Source organism: Belonocnema kinseyi, chromosome 9 (genome assembly GCF_010883055.1).
Source record: "Belonocnema kinseyi isolate 2016_QV_RU_SX_M_011 chromosome 9, B_treatae_v1, whole genome shotgun sequence".
Classification (NCBI taxonomy): domain Eukaryota; kingdom Metazoa; phylum Arthropoda; class Insecta; order Hymenoptera; family Cynipidae; genus Belonocnema; species Belonocnema kinseyi.
The window spans coordinates 114623218-114637865 of NC_046665.1; the positions used below are offsets into that span (position 1 = coordinate 114623218).

General features: G+C 24.0%; 1 protein-coding gene across 1 annotated transcript in view; it reads right to left on the minus strand.

The window, feature by feature from the left end:
* The window catches only part of LOC117179945 (RYamide receptor-like), a 302704-nt gene that overhangs the window by 183684 nt on the left and 104372 nt on the right, over nt 1–14648 (minus strand). The window lies entirely within an intron of this gene.

The window sequence follows — 14648 nt, forward strand, 5'->3', positions numbered from 1 at the left end:
GCGACCCCAAAAACCTATAACATATTTAAAAAAAATTTTTTACCGTTTTTTCTCGATTTGACCTTCCAATGACCTTGAACCTGACGCGATAAAAGTCAAAGGACGCCAGATTTGCATTTGGCGACCCCGAAAACCATAGTAAACCCGAGCTAACCTCAGAATACATGTTTAAGAGTGTCAAATCTCTCGAAAATACAGTTGGTGGGTAGTGGTGTTTCCTATATTTGTAGGGGTGGCTGGGGGGTGGAGGGTAGTCCGTTTAGCGTACAATCGACTCGGGATACTTATAAGATACTACCATGATTTTTTCAGATTTTTTGGTCCAAAAATAAATTAGGCCAAAAACCGGCCTTACCGACCCTCCCCCTTTATTATGTATTTTGATTGAAATTTAATATCTTCATAAGAAAATTTTTTTCTTTGGTTAAGAACTCCACTGTTTTATTGAAAATTTAACTCATTTATTAAAAATTCTTCTTTTTAGGATGAAAATTAAACTATTTTGGCAAAAATTCAACTACCGGTTCAAAATTACCTTTTTTGTTCTATATATTGAAAATTCATCTATTTTGATAAAACTTTAATTCTTTAATTCAAAATGCCACTGTTTCGTAGAAAATAAATCTGTTTTTGTTGTGCATTAAAAAGTTTTTGATTTTAAAATGAAACTACATTTTTAGTAAAAAATTAATTTTTTTGGTTTAAAACTTAAATACTACATTTTTGGTTCAAAATTTCTCTTTAGATGAAAATTCAACTATTTTGTTGAAATTTTACCTATTCTGTTCAAAATTATTATTTTTTTCTTTTTTAAAGATTCATCATTTTAGTTGAAAATTCATCTTTTTAGTAGAAAATGTCAGTATTTCGGTTCAAAAAATAAATATTTGGTTGTAAATTCATTTTTTAGTTTTGTTTGAGAATTATTTTGTCAACTAACAATGTAACTATATTCGCTGAAAACTAAACTTCATAGTTAAAAATGTATCCTTTTGATTAAAAAAGAATCTGTTTAAGGCTAAATTAAACTGTTTTGTTTAAGGATTCAACAATTTAGTCGAAAATATAGCTATTAAATTGAAAATTAACTTCTTTGTTAAAAAATAAAACTATTTTTATGAAAATTTAACTTTTTGGAAGAAAATGACCCTTTTTGTTAAAAATTTACATTTCCTGGTTTAAAACTAAACCTTTTTAAAAAAATTATATTTTTGTGCTGAAAATTAAACCTTTTTGTTGTTAATTCCTCCTTCATGCTTAAAAGTTCATATATTTTGTTAAAAATTCGTGTTTTTTTGTAGAAAAATAATATTCTCGCTGGAAAATTTATTTTGATTTGCAAATATAACTATTCCATTTTTATAAAATTAGTATTCCCGTTAAAAAAAAATCTCTTGGATTGAACACTTGTTGAAAACTCATTTCTTTATGATTTATCCATTTAGTTGAAAATTTAATAACTATTGTTGAAAATATAACTGCTTTCTTGAAAATTTTCTTCTTTTTTAGTTTAACATTAATTTTTTAAGTAACAAATGTACTTATACAATTTTTTGTTAAGAATTGATATTTTTCATTAAAAATGATCCTTTTTAGTTAAAAATTCATGTATTTTATTACAATTTCATCTTTTTTGTCGAAATTTAATTTTTCTAGTTGCAAATTCATTTTTTTGTCTGTTTGTTAAATATGCAACTGTTTGGTTTTAAATAATCCTGATTTAGCTGAAAATACAACAATTTGGTAGAAAATTAATATTTTTTTAATGTTGCTAATTTACTTTTCTCAGGGGGGGGGGGAGGGCAGTGAAATTAAATAAAAGAACGAGGTTTAAAATAACTTATAGAAGGCAATCCTTGACCCATTTTTTATTATTTTTTTAAATCAAGCATTTAATTGTAAAGAGATTTATGTGACTCGATTTTTAAATATCTGTTTGTTTAAACGTTAATGGCAATGCAAATTGCGAACACAGTCGATTTTTTTGTTTTTAATTTTTATTTTCGTCGAAAATGTTTTCCTACGTTCAGCATCGCTAAAATAGATGTGCAGATATATTTAGAAGTGAAAAAAACTCATTATAAATTAAGGCTCATTGTTATTAATAAATTAAATTAAGAAACATCTGCATTATGGATTTTTCGTTTTCAAAGTGTATTTTTGCGTCTGAATTACTTGCTTTCATTGATAAAATGATACTTAATCATAAAAGTTTTTTCCGAAATTTTTTATTGATTTTGTAAACAAATTATGTGAACAAATGCCCAGTTAGTGCATTTAGGGGCAGAGAGAAACAGTATTTTCTCTAAATTTTGTTGAAATTATGTTTTCAGTGATGTTTCATGATGATAATTGGAAATCCGATCCTTTTTAATAATTTAATAAACAAATTATATAAACAAATGCTCATGGGAGACATTTGAAGGCAAAAAGAACTAATTTTTTCTCATAATTTTTCATAATTTATTTAATCAGTGATGTTTAGTGATAAAAATGTGTAATTTAATTTTTTTTAAATTTTATAAACAAATTAAATAAATAGATGCCCTGTGAAAACATTTAAAGGCAAAGAGAAATAATCTTTTTTCTTAATGTTGTTAAAATTAGGTTGTCAGTGATATTCAATAATGAAATTTTCTAATTCGATATTTTAAATGAATTTTATAAACAAATTGTATAAACAAATGTCCAGTGTTGACGATCAAATTCCGACAAAATTCGCCTTTTCTCGTCATTTATTTAAAAATCATGTTTTTAATAATGTTTATTTACAAAATTTTGTAAATTGATATTTATTTGTTAATGTTGTAAACAGATTATAAAAAAAATAGTTTTGGAACTAGAGAGAAAAAGCACATGTTTTCTGCCTCTATAGATCCACACCGGGGATTTGTTTTTATAATTTGTTTATGATATTGATAAAAAATATTGCATGGCAAACTTTTATAATAGAATATAATTTTTTTAATAAAAGGATTTTAAATAATATTAAGGATTTTTCTTTTTCATATATCGTATTAAAAAAAACTGATCAGTATTCAAAGCGTGTATTTAATAAATGGACACATATATGGGGGAGATTCGCACAGAATAAAAGTAATTTTATTCCAGAATCTATGATGCGATTTACGAGGATTAGTTCAAAATGAGATATTCTGTGTCTCTGAAATAAAATGAAGAAAATTCTATTTCCTTCAGCCATAGAAGACTTAAGCCTCACTATGGCATGGAAATAGAATTTTCTCAAAAGAATCATCGATTTCTTCTCTTTTCTGCCCTCAGTTACAAGAAAGCGTATTCTACCGCACAAAATCCTTCTTTTATTATTGTGAAATTTCAGTCCCAAAGGATCTTATGTTTGCTATGTAGCTTTTTCCAAATAAGAAGGAAAACAATCAAGTATATTTATTTGCATTTTTCATCCTTTTGTTTTACAAATTTTATTTTGCTCTTTGCACCCCATTTGAACGGGGTTACTTTATTCTTCATTCTTTTTTCTTTGTGCTAAGAAATTCTTGGCACGTGAAATATTTTCCATTTCAACTGAGGAATATTTGTTTTCCTTCTTGGCGAGTGACAGTTGAATCAAAAGGTATTCTTGTAAACTCGTTTTGCAAATAGTAGATTATAATATAACGCATGAAATGAATTTAAAAAAAAAGATGATACGACTTCTAAGAGAGTTGTCGAGCTAGATTTTTGCATTACGTTTTTCAATTTTTTATAAATTAACAATATGTTGAAAAAATGTTTTCTACGCTTTTCCATAATTATACGTTTTTTCAAGTTATATTGTAAGGATTTTGAATAGAAACAATATATTTTTGTTAAATTTCTCTTGAGATAAAAATTGTTTATATTATAAACAAATTTAATGAACAAATTTAGTAATCAGGCATTTTGAGCCAGAAAAATTCATTCTTTTCTATGTCAATTTTTTAAATTAAAAATTTTATGATACTTGTAGCAAAATTCATCATTTTTTGATCAATTTTATAATTTTTTCAAACAAATTTAGTGAAAAAATGCATTATTCGGGCATTTATCGGCAGGCAAATTCGGTCTTTTTAGTCGGGAACTTCATGAAGATTTATTTATAAGATTTATAATTTTAGCAAAATTTATAATTTTTTGAGAAATTTTATGAATTTTTTTAAAAAAACTTAATAAACAAGTCCATTATTGGGGCATCTGCCGAGAATAAAATTCTTTTTTTTCGACGTCAGACTTTTAATTGGGATCTTCATAATAAGTTCAGCAACGTTCACGATAAGGTGATAAATTTTATGATATTTTGAAGATTCTTAAAGATTGCAAAAAAACTTTTTTGACGCCAAATACCCAAATAATACATATGTTTATTGAATTTGTTTGAAAAATCATAGAATTTATTAACTAAGTATGATTGGTAATGAAATTTTCATCAGGTTTCCAATTGAAAAGACTGATGTAAAAAAAACATAATTTTTTCATCGACATATGCCCGAATAATGCATTTGTTTACTAAATTTGTTTTTAAAAAAATGTAAAATTTATCAACCAATTATGAATTTTACTGAAATCATAATGAAGTTCCCAAGTAAAAAGACTGACATCGAAAAAAAATAATTTTTCCGTTAACAGATACCCCAAAAATGCATTCGCTTATTAAATTTGTGTTTTAAATAATAAAACTGTTTAAAAAATTATAAATTATGCTGAATTTATCATGAATTATCTAATTTAAAAAATTGAAATAGAAAAAAAAACTTATTTTTCTGTCGACAAATACCTGAATAGTGCATTTTTTAATAAAATTTGTTAAAACAAAATCATTATATTCATCAAAAAATCACAAATTTTGCTGGACTTATCATGAAGTTCCTAATTAAAAAAGATGAAATAAAAAAAATGAATTTTTCTGTCGACAAATGCCTGATTAATTTTTTTTTATTAAATTGATTTAAAAAAATCATAAAATTGATAAAAAAATGATGAATTTTGCTAATGTTATTATGAAGTTCCTAATTTAAGAAGTTGAAAGGGGGAAAGAACAATTTTTTGCGGACATATGCCTGATTAATGCATTTGTTAATTAAATTTGTTTTAAAAATCATGTGATCAATCAATAAATTATGCATTTAGCTGAAATTATCTTGAAGTTCACAAATGAAAAGACTGGCATGAAAAAACTGAATTTTTCTGCCCACAAATGCCAGAATAATGCCTTTGTTTATTAAATTTGTTAAAAAAAAAAAACCTTATCAATCAATTATGAATTTTGCTAAAATCATCATAAAGTCACCAATTAAAAACACTGTCATCGAAAAAAAAGAATTTTTCCATCGACAAATGCCTCATTAATGAATTTGTTTATTAAATTTGTTTTAAAAAATCATAAAGTTGATCAAAAAATTATGAATTTTTCTGAACTTATCATGAAATACCTATTTGAAAAAGTTGATAGAGAAAAAAACGAATTTTTCTTCAGAGAAATGCCTGATTACTGCATTTGTTCATAAAATTTGTTTATAATATAAAAAGTTATAATGTTAGGAGGAATTTGTTAAATTTTTTATCCCTTAGGATTCTTATCATCTTTTATTTCAATTTTTTTGTCCAAATGCAGTTTTCCTCTCATCTGACCAAATATTTAGGCAAATACGAGTTCTTCGAGCAAACTCGTATATAGCTGCATTGTAACTAAACCTTAGTAAGAAAACTGTCCCTATTCGTTGAAAAATAGCCAAATTCTAAACTTGTTATGAAACTTCTTTCACATTCTTAGTTAACTTCGTAAACAAATTTGAATAATACCCGAACTCTCAATATGTTTATAAAAATTGTTTGAATTATTAATAATTATTATAAATTTACAAAGTAATGTGGAAAATGATCATCAAAAGACATTCTTAGTTAATTCCGTAAACAAATTATGCATCTGCCTTGAAAAACAACCAATTTATCAATATCTTAATAAACATTTTAAAAATAATGAATAGTTGTAGATTTTTAAAGCAGCAGGGACAAAAAATCATCGGAAAGATATTCTTAGTTAATTATGGTAAAAATGAAGCCTACTCGTAGAAAGAGAAGCAAACTCTTAATTTTTCAATTGAAATTCTTTTAATAATTAATAGTTCTTGTTAATTTACAAAGCAACCCAGAAAAGGGTCATCAGATAGACATTCTTATTTGACATCGAAAACAAATTGATTCGTAGGATAAAGGCCAAACTTTAATTTTTGTACTTAAAATTGTTCAAATAATTAATAATGCTTATGAATTTGCAAAGCACATAGAAAAGAGTCGTCGGATAGACATTTTTATTTGACTCCGTGAACAAATGTACTTGTAGAAAGAAGCGCAAACTCTTAATTTTTAAATGAAAATTGTTTAAATAATTAATAGTTCTTGAAAATCTGCAAAGCAACATAGAAAAGAGTCATCGAATAGACATTCTTAGTTAACTCCGTAAACAAATTTACTTGTAGAGAAAAGGATAAACTCTTCATTTTTCAATGAAAATTGTTTAAATAATTACTATTTCTTATAAATTTACAAAGCAACATAGAAAAGAGTCGTCGAATAGACTTTCTGAGTTGACTTCGAAAAATATTTGATTCGTAGGATAAAGGCCAAACTTTTAATTTTTAAATTAAAATTGTTTAAATAATTAATAGTTCTTGTAAAATTGCAAGGCAATATAGAAAACATTTATAGGATAGATAATCTTAGTTGACTCCGTAAGCAAATTAACTTTTAGAAAAAAGGGCAAACTCCTAATTTTTAAATTAAAATTGTTTAAATAATTAATTGTTCTTGTAAATTTACAAAGCAATATAGAAAAGATTCATCCGATAGACATTCTTGGTTGACACCGTGAACAAATTGACTCGTAGAAAAAAAGGCCAACCTTAAAATTTTAAATTAAAATTGTTTGAATAATCAATAGTTCTTGTAAATTTGCAAAACAATGTAGAAAAGTGTCATCGGATATACACTCTTAGTTGACTTCGAAAACAAATTGATTCGTAGGAAAAAGGCCAAAATTTAAAGTTTTTCATTTAAATTATTTAAATAATTAATAGTTCTCGTAAATTTGAAAAGAAATATAGAAAAGAGTCACCGAGTAGACATTCTTAGTCGACTCCGTAAACAAACTGACTTGTAGAAAAAACGACAAACTCTCAATTTTTTAATTAAAATTGTTCAAATAATTAATAGTTCTTGTAAATTTACAAAGCAATCTAGAAAAGAGTCGTTGGATAGACATTATTAGTTGACTTCGAAAACAAATTGATTCGTAGGATGAAGTCTAAACTTTAAATTTTTCAATTATAATTGTTTAAATAATTAATAGTGCTTGTAAATTTGCAAAGCAAAATAGAAAACAGTCATCGGATAGACATTCCTGGATGACTTCATAAACAGATTTACTTGTAGAAAAAAGGACAAACACTTAATTTTTTAATTAAAATTGTTTGAATAATTAATAGTTATTGTAAATTCACAAAGCAACATAGAAAAAAGTCATCGGATAGACATTCTTAGTGACTTCAAAAAATATGTGATTCGTAGGATAAGGGCCAAACGTTTAATTTTTTAAGTAAAATTGTTTGAGTAATTAATAGTTCTTGTAAATTTACAAAGCAACCTGGAAAAAAGTCATGGGATAGACATTCTTAGTCGACTCCGTAAACAAATTGACTTGTAGAAAAAACGACAAACTCTTAATTTTTAAATTAAAATTGTTCAAATAATTAATAGTTCTTGTAAATTTACAAAGCAATCTAGAAAAGAGTCATCGGATAGACATTATTAGCTGACTTCGAAAAGAAATTGATTCGTAGGATGAAGTCTAAACTTTAAATTTTTCAATTATAATTGTTTAAATAATTAATAGTGCTTGTAAATTTGCAAAGCAAAATATAAAATAGTCATCGGATAAACATTCCTGGATGACTTCATAAACAGATTTACTTGTAGAAAAAAGGACAAACACTTAATTTTTTAATTAAAACTGTTTGAATAATTAATAGTTATTGTAAATTCACAAAGCAACATAGAAAAAACTGATGGGATAGACATTCTTAGTCGACTCCGTAAACGAATTGACTGGTAGAAAAAAGGACAAACTCTCAATTTTTAAATTAAAATTGTTCAAATAATTAATAGTTCTAGTAAATTTGCAAAGCAATATAGAAAAGAGTCATCGGATAGACATTCTTATAGTTGAATTCGGAAACAAATTTACTTGTAAAAAAAGGGTCAACTCTTAATTTTTTAATTGAAATTTGTTCAAGTAATTAATAGTTCTGGTAAATTTACAAAGCAGCCTAGAAAAGAGTCACCGGATAAAAATTCTTAGTCGACGCCGTGAACAAATTGACTTGTAGAAAAAGGGCAAACTCTTAATTTTGAAATTCAAATTGTTTAAATAATTAGTAGTTCTTGTGAATTTACAAAACAACATAGAAAAAAAGTCATCGGATAGACATTCTTTGTTGACTTCGGAAACAAATTGATTCGAAGTATCAAAGCCAAACTTTTCATTTTTTCATTACAATTATTTAAATAAGTAATTTTTATTGTAAATTTGCAAAGCAATATAGAAAAGAGTCATCGGATAGACATTCTTAGTTGACTCCGAAACAAATTTACTTGCAGAACTCGTAAAAAAATTCACTTTTAGTTTTTTCATCGAAATTTTTTAAATAATATTAGTTCTTCTAAATTTGCAAAGTAACATGGAAAAGAGTTAGTTGACTCTGTGAACAAATTGGCTTCTAGAAAAAAGGGAAAACACTTAATTTTTAAATTAAAATTGTTAAAATAATTAATAGCTCTTGTAAATTTGCAAAGCAACATACAACAAAGTCATCGGATTGACTTTCTTAGTTGACTCGGTAAACAAATTGACTCTTTGAAAAAAGGGCAAACTCTTAATTTTTAAATTAAAATTGTTTACATAATTAATAGTTCTTGTAAATTTACAACGCAACATAATAAATTAATTGTATTCCTTAAAGAAGAGCCATTTATGAAAATTGTTTAAATAATTACAATGTTTGAAGTCTAAATAAATGCTACAAGCTATAGATGAGCTTCACTCGAATTCGGCACGATCGCTGTAACTTAATCGTTAGGAATATTTACATCCAATGATATAAACAGATCCCTCAAACGTGCCTGTTTCACTTTTCTATTACTCTATGGGAAGCTGCAAATAACTTTCAACTATAGGAAAAAAGGAATGATCTACCAGTTGAATTCAATTAAGAAAATCGAGTTAATCATAAAATAGCTAAATGCTCAATCAAATAGATGAATGGAACAAAAAATATAATTTAAACGATTTATTTTAAATTTTTTAGTTCGCAAACAGATAAATAAAAAAATGGTTAAGTTTTCAAGCTGAAACTTCGAATTTTTTAGAAAGCAGTTAAATTTTAAACCGAAAATAAGAATTTTCAATAAGAAATTCAATGTCTAATCGAAAAAGATAAATTTTAAACGAAATAGTTGAATTTTAAATAAATAAATTTGTAACAAAAAATTCATTCGTTAAATTTTGTGTTTAAAAGAAGAACAATTAAAAAAAACAAGTTCTCAAGCAGTTGAATTAAACTTCAAAAAGACAATTAAAAAAAATTGAATCCTCAAACCAAATATATAAATTAAACAAACGAGATTAATTTTTCATACAAAAAAGATGAATTTTTAACGAATTAGATACATTTTCTATAAAAAAATTAATAAATTTTAAACCAAAAGTCGAATGGATAAACTTTTAGTTTTTAAACTACTTTTGACAAAAAAAATCGAATTCTTTACAGGTGAATTTGAATTAAAAAAACAAATTAAAAAAAAAAAACATGTTAATCCTCAACCAAAATAGTAAATTTTAAGGAAACAAGTTTAATTTTTAACGAAAAAGACAATTTTAAGCCGGGATATTTAATTTTTGAACCAGAAAGTTAATTTTCTAAATAACAGATTAATTTATGACTAAGCAGTGCAATTTCTAACTAAAATTATGCTTTTTCAACAACAACAAAGTTAATTTTTTAACGAAACTTGTAAGCGTTAATGTTTCAACAAAAAATTTTAATTTGAAATTAAAAATATGTAAATTTAACCAAAAAAGATGAATATTTAACAAAATAGTTTAATTCTCAACTAAAAGATTAATTTTCATCGAAGCAGTGGCATTTTTCATCAAGAAGGATGAATTTTGAACCAAAAAGTAATTTTACAACAAATATTAAGTACTAATAATAAAATATTCACATTTTTAATGAAAAATTTTATTTCATAACCCAAAAACTGAATTTTTAGTAACATAGTAAAATTTTCAACTACAGAAAAGAATTTTTAATTAGAATCACGAATAAAAAAAATTCCTTAAAAAAAGTGAACAATCAATTTTCAACCAAGTATTTGTATTTTTAACAAAAAAGTTGCATTCTTGATAAAAAAAATTTCTAGCCAAAAGTGGAGTAGTTAAATTATCAGTTCTGAGAAATAATTTTCATCCAATAAGACTAATTTTTAACCAAAGTACTAATTTTCAACATGATAATAATTTTTTTTTAAAGTACATTTTTCACCAAACAATTTAATTTTCTACTAAAATTGTAAGCAAAAAAGGTGAATTTTCTTCAAGATAGCTAAATTTTTAACGAAAAAGTTAATTTACGAAAAACTAGAGTAATATTAATCTGAAAAGATAAATCTGAAGACAAAAAAAAAGAATTCCTTACAAAGTAGTTCATCTTTCAACCAAGTAGTTGATTTTTCAACCAAAGAAAGAAATATTTCACGAAACATGTGACGATTAATAATAATAAAAAAAGATTTTAATTATAAATAAAAAAGGCTGAATTCAATTGAAAGACGAATTTTGAACAAAATCGTTAAATTCTCAATAAAATTGATGAATTTTCAAGAAAAAGATGATTTCACCAAAATAGTTTAATTTTCAACAAAATAGCTGAATTTATAACTTACAAAGATTTATGAGATTTTGAAAGAATTATAAGATTATATGCATAATAGTTATATAAGATTCATGAGATTTATAACTTACAACAATTAAAAAATCAAACTTTTATTGCAAATAATTAATTTTTTTCCAAAAATGAAACGAATTTTAAACCAAAGAGATGAACGTTCAACCAACAAAATTAATTTTTAAAAAAGTAGTTCAACTTCTAACTAATTGGTCGAGTTTTTGACAAAGAATGACTTTTGAGCAAAATAGATTAATTTTCTACTAAACAATTAAATTTGCAACTACGTAATACAATTTTGAACTAAAATTCATTTTTTTAAATGATTGTGAAATCATTCGACCTAAATTTGAACAATTTATTGACAAAAAGAGTTTTTAAGTTGAATTAATATAAGTTAATAAATAATTTGTTATTTTAAAAGTAATTTTTATGAACAAGTATCAGTTATTTTTGATGGAATAAATAAAGTTGTTTCTATGGAATCGATTATATATTACTTGGAAATGAAATCTAAGTATCATATTTTGTCAATAAATAAAAGTAAATAATTGTTTAAACTACCTTGTTTAACAAATTCACTATTTGGCTATTTTTAGAGGTACAAACTGGATTTTTTAGATTCAATTAACTGTTAACGAATTTCTAAATTTTGAAGAACATTTTGATGCGACGGTAACCAATTTATTATTGAAAGCAAAACAATTTTTTAAACAAATTTATATCAATTTATGTATTTATAAATAAAATACCGCTTTTTCACGAAATTAACAGTCAGTTATTCAGAAATTCTTTTTTATGAATCGACAACATTTGAAAATTTGTTTAATCAAACTTAATTAATAAATGCATTATTTGGATATTGCTCAGCATTTAAACTTGCTCTTTTTTTGTAATTAACTGTTATTAACACATTTTAAAACTTTTTTTGATAGTTCGATAACGATCCTCTATTTTTATTTTTATTAACAATGTAGTAAACAAATTTTTCTCGGCTAATGCATGTGTAAACTAAATTTTTTCCTTATGATCTAACTCTTATCTAATTCTTAAAAAGTTTAAATAATGTGTTATTTGTTTAAATAATTGTTGTTTACAATAAAAAATGGCTTACTGTTATCGAAATTTTCTTAAAAATTTAGAAGCTAGTTATTTACAGTTAACTGCATCGAAAAAATCAAGTTTGTATCTCCAGAAATAGCCAAATAGTATATTTGTTAATTAAGGTAGCTTAACAAATTATTAACGTTTATTTGGTGACCAAATATGATAATTAGGTTTTATTTCCAAGTAATATATAATCGATTTCATAAAAAACATGATTTATTCCATCAAAAATACCTTATATGGATATTTGTTCATAAATAATTTTTTTAAATAACAAATTATTTATTTACTTTTATTAATTTAACGAAAAACTATCTTTGTTCATAGATTGTTCAAATTTAATGCGAATCAAGTGACGAATCGCCGCCAATACCTACGAAACCATTTTAATTTATTATTTGTTTATAAGAAATTTAATAAATTTGTTAACATTTACATTGCTATTGGACATTGCTATTGGTTTAAAAATGCATTTCTTTGGTTGAAAATGAATTTTTTCAACTGAAAATCTAGTTATTGAGTTTTTGATTAAAAAATTATCTTCTTAACTTGACAATTCGTCTTTTTCGGTAGAAAATTCATATGTTGAGTTCATATGAAAGTTAAACTAAAGATTTAAATTTTCAACTAAAAAATATTAATTAAAGGGACAAAATTCGTTTTTTTGGGGTGAATATTGATACCTAGTTATATAATTCTCGAATAAAAAATATAAAATAAACGCTTGAAAATTGATCTTTTTGGTTGAGATTATTGTCTCTATTTCATTTGTTTTTAATTGATTTTTTTCACTTAAAAATTCGGTCTTTTTAGTAGAAAGTTAATTTTTGGACAGAAAATTTATATTCTTCTCTAAATTAAAATCTTAAAACTGAATAAAATTAAAACCAGATAAATTAGGCTACTTGAAATTAACTATCAAGGCTTTCAATATAATGCTTTTTAAATTTAAAAGATCCAATAATCAAATTTTTCTGGCATTTTAGTAGGTATTTGAATGTAAAGCATATTATTGTGAAATTTGAAACTAGAAATATTTCAAAATTTAGAACATTAAGAAACATTTAAAGAGAAAGGATACATTTTTTACTAAAAAATGTGATTTCTGTAAAAAAATCACTCTCCTTTTCACCGTTCAAAATTAAAGAATTTTTTAATATTTTGAAACTTAAAAGTTTAATTATTCTTAAAAATATTTCAGAATTATATACTTTTTCAATCGTTAAATTGTTTAAATTAATAATTTCAATCTCCATGCTTCAAAATTAAAAAATTCCAAACTTCGTAAAAAAATCGAAACTTTCTTAAAATGGGATCTTGAATATATAATTAATAATAAATAATAATTTAATAATAATAATAAAATAATAATAATTTAATAATAATTCATTTTTAAATTGTGTTAAATTAGATATTTAAAATGTAATCATTTTAATCCAAAGTTCAAAATTAATAAATTCAAAATAAATGATCAATTGTTTCTATGTTTTAATATCACAATTTGTAGCGACTAATTTTTTTTTCATTAAAAATAAAGCTCGGATTTGTTTAAGCATCAACGCTCCGGAGTAGAAGTTTTTTATTTTCAATGTTTGCATTTAAAATTACTTCCTATTTTGAACCTAAAAATAACATTTAGATTTAATTTAAATTTTTTAAATATAATGACAATTTAAAATTCTAGAAATTTATTAGCTTTGGCTATAATACAATCAATTTCGTTATTAACTTTAAATTGTCAAATTTTAATTGCTTTAACTTTAAATTTATTCAAATTCAAAAGTTTTAAATCTTAAATGATTCAATTTTTATTCAATTAGAAATAACATAATTTTAATTCCTTTGAATTTTAAATGAACCAATTTCTAAAGTTTTGATATGAAAAGATTGTGATTCCTAATGTTTTTAAATTGTCCTATCATCGAAATTTCAATCTGAAATTTTTCAATTAAAAATAAAATTGTTCAATTATGAACGCTTTAAGTAAGAAATTATACAATTTCAAATTTTCAATTTTTTTATAATGAAATTATTTTAGAGCTTTTGATTTAAAATTGCTCTGTTTCAAACAATTGCAAAATAAATATTTGAAATTGAAAAGCTCGGAAATTATAAATTTGCCGAACTATAAAAATCCTTGCAGTTTCTAATATTGATGGATTAAAAAAATTTCCGAATAATATAATTCCCGACAGAATGTTTCCGATTTATAAAATATCTGACACTGAAGTTCTCGAATAAAAATAATTTAAAAAATCGTTTCGTAATCAATCTTTTTTATTTATTAAAAATAAAATGATGAAATATTTAGATCTCAAAAAATATATTTTTCAGAGGTTCATTGCTGATTTCCAAATACTGTTTAAATTTAAAATGACAATAATTAAAAATAAATAATTTTTCAATGCAAGTTTTTTTCCATAATATTTCTTTAAAATTTGCATTATGTTTCTTGAAAATTAACAAACATTACTTGAAATTATTGGTGTGTTGTCATTGAATAAAACAAGCTCATTTTATAAAACATAACGTATAAAAATTTATTTT